Here is a 6,506-nt window from a genome sequence, read left to right on the forward strand (position 1 = left end):
AAAACGGTTTGTTTATAAAGAAAAAGATCATAAATTAACAGTATCAGTACCTTGTTGCAAAACTTTCGGATGAAGCTTTTGGACATTCTCAAGACTTATAGTTATAATAAGCTTTTGGCTGCTTAGTGGTTTGATTTTGTCCCTTTGTCTTGGCAAATAATCTTCAGTTCTAGGTCAGAGTTTATCTCAGCCATTTTTTTTTAAAGAAATATAAATGTTAAACCAAATCCAAAACAAAAAAACAAACGGATTAGAAAAGCAGTTAAAATGAATGAGTAACATATTAAAGATTAACGATTAATGATTCCATCAGTAAGACAAGCAATTATATTTTATATTAGTTTTTCTTTTGTTGTGGTGCCATCATCCATGTTACTGCTTGTGAATCTACTATGAACAGATTTTTTTTTTTGTCTCTTTCATCATCCTGATTTGGATGAAAAAAAGTTTTTAACATTCTCAGAGTCTGAATTCAATTCAATTCAATTTTATTTGTATAGCACTTAACAATGAGCACTGTCACAAAGCAGCTTTACAGAAATCTATAAATTCAGGATATAAATGATACATTTTGAATTTAGCTCTATTGACCAAGCCAGACGTGACGGTGGAGGAAGAAACCTTGAGAGGAAACAGATTCAAAGGAGAACTTCATCCTTGTCCTGGAGAGTAAATCATTTTTTGTATAACTGTCTACTACATGGTCAAAAAGTAAACCTAGAAATTCTTACTAGATTCAGCAAGAAATCTATTATGTAGAAGATATCAGCTGATCAAGAGGTTGAAACCAGCTTCATGGTTTCTAAATGGTACCATCCACAGCATCTCATGTATCTCCAGGTTGCCCATGTGGGTTCATCTTTAGCAGCAGCAAGCAACCTCTGAGTGATGAGACTCCAACCTGAGCTAGGGCATCAGGATGTATCAGACAGGGTTAGATCACTCTCTCTCTCTCTCTCTCTCTATTCATACCTTATTAGAATTCAGAGACCTGTGTTGCAGAATTGAACACAACTCACTGGCATAGCCTTGACCTTCTCCTGACATCAGACAACTGAGGTGTGTGCTATTTGATGAGATTTTCCAAAATCCTCAGAGGATCTTGCTTTCTCAGACAGAGATCTTATGCATGTGCGTGTAAGCCAGTAATCCCTGTTTGAGACTGCATTCTGACGAGAGTTAATCCTTCATACAAACAAATATTATACTGCACTCAAAGGAATTTTGGAGGTTCAGTGTTTACAGAATGGGAATTGTGTCTTGGCAGCCGGAGGTAGTGATGTCTGTGTCATGGCCGAATGCTAAATCAGTAGGTGGGAGAAAAAAACTTGCAGGAATAAGAAGAAAAAAAATCAAGAGACAAAGATATTTATGTTATTTAAGGTAGGAGTTTCTAAAACAAAATAATTAAAACAAAAAAAAAAAAAAGAAGGTAGATTCTGGGATAGTTCATTGTATAGGTGACGGTTGTTATGGCAACGTGGAGTTTGATGCTAGAGTTACTTTACATTAGTACCTCACAAAGAGCTATATTTGCACTTTATCAATCGTAAAAGCCTTTCCAATGAATTTTGGCCAATTAAATATGAATTTGATAATAGGACTAACGTTAGTGATTGATTTTGAACAACACTTTTATTATTTATTCATTCAAACGCTGGCAACAGATGGTTGTGCTATCGCTTAAAGATGCCGTAAGCAGTGGTGTATGATCTTGGGCTTGTGCATCAGCTGTATGAATAGATAGTTTGAACTGTGAGCCCTGTTCTGTCAGTCAGCTGACAGCTGCTTAGCACAGATTAAAGCACTAATGAAGTGATACAAACGGGGGGGAAGATAAAGGGTTATGTAATACATGGAGGCTGGTTCAGCATCGAACACTACCCACCAAATCCAGATTAATTCTATGTAGTAGGAGCGAGACAGATGGGGGTGTTTAAAGGCAGGAGAAAGAATGATGGGAAAAATGATATTTTTAAACATTTACAACATCTGTTTCTCATGGATCTGATTTCGTTTAAATCAAGCCACAAGACCTGAGACACGAGCTGTTTGTATGCTAGGGAAAAAGCTGTTGGATGAAAACAGTGCAATGCCAAAAGTGACAGGAAAGGTTACAAGGTGTTGGTGGGAGGCATGTGATGACTCTCATGTCAGTGTTGAGATGATTCAGATATGACGAGCTAAACAGGGCATTCAGAAAGGATTTAGAGATAATAACCGCTGCTTAATGGGGAGGTTTGGACAACAAAAACGTAGACCCCACCACCTACTGAAATAAAGTAGCCATTTATGGAAAATGTACCAGAGCTAGGGATGGAGCGAGTTTCTATGCCATAAATATGTAACCCTGAAATATAGAAAGTAGGAAGCAAAAAGTATAGTTAAAGGCATCATTATTTCAGGTGTGGAAACACTTGAATCTATCCAAATGCGTCTTTAAGGCACCAGTGAACAGCTAGATACAAGTGTGGGATTAACCTGTGGACTTACAGAAAACTCCCAAAAAATTCAAATTCAAGCATTAAAAAAGAACACGACACTTTTTTAAGTAACCCCACCACACAAATAAATAAATGAATAAATAAATAAATAAATAAATAGTTAATTGTCATTATTATTATTAGTAGTAGTAGTAGTAGTAGTAATATAAATAAATAAATAAATAAATAAATCAATCTGATCTCTAGTCCGCAAAGCACTGAGACGCATCACTCGTGCCATTTCTTTTAATTCGTTTTTTTGTTTGTTTGTTTGTTTTTTGAGTGACGGAAATTACAACCCATTATCCCATTATTGTATCAAACTTGTAATTTCCTTGAAAATGTTTACCAAGTTTGTCAAGATGTGTGCTGAGGTGGACCATGAAATGTGTCTTTAGAGCTGAATGTAAGACGTTTCAGAGCTGGTAATCAGTAGTGAAGTTAAAACTTGAAAGTTTTTGTTTGGAGAGTTCAGTCGAATGGTGCCATCTAATGGACATGTAAAGTTGAAGGTGATGAAAGGCTACTGAAGCTTGAAATTAAAGATTTATGTTGAGCTCTTTATGAAATTGTGCTAATTCTAATTCTACTAATTATGCTAAAAGTATATTCGTGCTGGTTTGGTTGATGAGATATTTTAGCCTTGTATAACTTTTTGCAATTGAGTAACAATACATACAGGTACACTATATGGCAAAAAGTATGTGCACCCCCGACCATCACACCCATTTGATTTAGTTTCTCCTAACTGTTATAATAATCTCCACTCTTCTGCTATAGTTGTACACTGGATGTTGGAGCACTGAGTGTTCTATAAGTTTAGTTACATTAATAAAATATTTTATTAGTTTTTATTAGTATTTATTTAGTTTTATATATATATATATATATATATATATATATATATATATATATATATATATAGATATATATAGATATATATAGATATATATAAAAAACTTGTATTACAGTTAAACTACATATGATGTGCAATAAAAATGTGTGTGTGTGTGTGTGCTCCTGGGAACAATGTGTTTTAGAAGGTGATAGAGAGAAACTGCTATAGAGCAATTATTGTCCATGAACCATCAGCTACACACTGTAGAGTGGACATGATCCCAATTTTCTGGGACACCTGAGCAAAACATATTTGTCCTATTAAACATATGATGATGATAATAATTATAATAATGATAATAACAAGAACAACAACAATAATAATTTTTTCATTTCGTTGTCTGTACCGCTTATCTGATCTATCCTCGGGTCACGGGGAGCCTGTGCCTATCTCAGGTGTCACTGGGCATCAAAGCAGGATACACCCTGGACAGAGTGCCAACCCATCACAGGGCACACACACATTCAATCACACACTACGGGCAATTTAGAGACTCCAATCAGGCTAGAAGCATGTCTTTGGACTGTGGGAGGAAACCGGAGCACCTGGAGAACATGCAAACTCCACACACACACACAGTGAGCGGGAGTGAGACTTGAACCCAGGACACTGGAGGTGTGAGGCGAACATGCTACCCACTAAGCTTATTATTATTATTATTATTATTATTATTATTATTATTATTATTATATTATAATTATTATTATTCATTTATCTTCAGTAACTGCTTTATCCTGATCAGGGTTGTGTTGGATCTGGGACACAGAGCATAATAATTTTACTACAAGGCACAAGCAGATACAGAAATGAAAGAGTAGTTTTTATGACTATGTAACAGGTTTGGCATATAAGGCCCAGAGAGCTCACTGTTAAACTCCAGTACAAACACTTAGTTCAGGCTGAGTGGCCCAAGCAGAGACGTTGAATAATTTTACAAAGTGTAGTGCAGACTGCATTTCCGGACTATTTACATATTAGTAGACAGATAAAGTACAGATTTGTTTTCCAAAGTGCAGGAGATTTCAAGTGCACTCAGATGTTACTTGAGAAGAGACATCCTGCACGACAATGCTTTAAGACAAACAACTGCCATAAATGCCATGGTATAACCTGACAAATAACATCTCGGTATAAAGAACAGTCCAGAAAAACACCTTTCACTGGCAAGAACTTGGCTTAAACCCCATTAATCACACACACACAAGGGAAAGAAAACACTTTCGCTCTTGGACTCAGCACTCTAATGCACTATACTATACTATAACAAAGCAATAACAAAACTCTCATTTGTATTTCACTGACTTATTAAGGATCCATATACAATTACCTAAAACGCAGACATAAGTAATGGGCATGCTGTGGGTGATATATATCAAAGTAGCAAGAAGAAACAATATGCAAATAAGTTTAGGCTATTTGCTTGCTCCAAACTATGAAAATGTGCATAAATGTATTATATAATGGTTAAATTATACCATAAAACCATTCCAGTTCCTTCACGACTGTGCATGCTGTCAATGGCAGGGCAGTGTGGTGTGGTCCAATGTGAAGCAGAAGTACTATGTGTGAAACCCCAGATTGTTAATTTCTGTTAACAGCACAATGGTTTATTCCAATTATTCCACAGACAATTTTATCCATTTCTAGTTAATGATGGCTGCAAAGGAAGCAAGTTAGTGCCTGTTATCACATAAGTTTCAGCAGTAATAAAGCAGTTGTTCCTTCACTTTGTCTTGAAATTAATATGACAAAAGACAAAGGCTAATGATTTTCCTGTAACAGAAAACTTACTGACTACAAAGCACTAACAAGAGCGGACTCATTTTCTGGAATTTGTCATGAATGTCTCCTGATCGAAAATGTCACCATATCAACAAGTATACTGTAGGTTAAATAACAGGCTTTTTAAGCTGTTTTTATTGGAGTTAGTTTCGATATGCAGGTTCTAAGACCGTGTCTAGGGTGTTACTATAGAATCACTAATATATTACAACAAGTGCCTTAATATAAAAGCTGATTTGTCTTGCAGCTGGAAAGTGACAGTCTTGCACCTTGATGCTGGAAGTATAAGGCATGCTTTTTCTGAATAATGCACACATCAGCAGAAGCACAGTGAAAGTTATATTATAGGTGGGTTAATTACTGTGGAAGGTGAAATCATTAATGGATATGCAGCACAAAGCCTTCATTTTAACTGCTATATAATATTTTGGTATGTCTAAAACTGATTGCAATATCTTTAATATGCTGGGCGAAGGTGTATTTTGTTACGTTATATACACTTTTTAGATTAGTCATTTATTTTTCTGAGCTACAAAAACATACCACTTGGCAGTACATTAGAGATTTTACTTTTCCAATTTATTGTTTGTCCACTTCTGAGATGGCATAACATATAGCCTGTGTGTGTAATACCATCAAAAAAATACACCGATCAGGCATAACATTATGAGAATTGACAGGCGAAGTGTTCTGTTCTGATAGAAGGGTGTCAGAATACACAGTGCATGATGGGTCAGGGCTGTTTCGGTGGCAAAAGGGGGACCAACACAATATTAGACAGGTGGTCATAATGTTATGCCTGGTCAGTGTATGAGACACATGCAGGACAAAAAACAGACAAAGTGATGATTTTAGGTTTCAATAGATAGACACACAGAACCACAGCGACCCGATCGCACACGGCTAGTAGATTAAAACTGAAGTGTGCGGAGACAGGGTGTGTGAATAACTATAACAGCGATTTAAGCATTAAGGAGAGATTATCAGAAAGCCAGGATGATAGAAGTCCAGATGGACACTAATGAGTTCATTCTGACCTGTAGAGTCAACTCCTAGATTTTTTTTTTTTAAAGAATTACAAGTTATTTAGTTAAAAATAAGAAAATTGCTCAGTCATTAAAAGAAAATGTCACTCATTGGACAATTGAAGAAAACACTTAATATTCCTCTGACAGGGGATGGGGTTCAGGATGAGCACTCTGACCGAAGAACCTTCTCTGAGTGTCTTCAACACTGCAGAAAAGAGGCTCAGTGTTGCTATTCTCTCCACGAAAGACGTTTATTTATGTCCTGCCAATAATTTTAAAACTAGTGGAGAAAAATGATTCAGTATTTAGTATTAC

The sequence above is a fragment of the Hemibagrus wyckioides genome, linkage group LG06 (genome assembly GCF_019097595.1).
Source record: "Hemibagrus wyckioides isolate EC202008001 linkage group LG06, SWU_Hwy_1.0, whole genome shotgun sequence".
NCBI lineage: Eukaryota > Metazoa > Chordata > Actinopteri > Siluriformes > Bagridae > Hemibagrus > Hemibagrus wyckioides.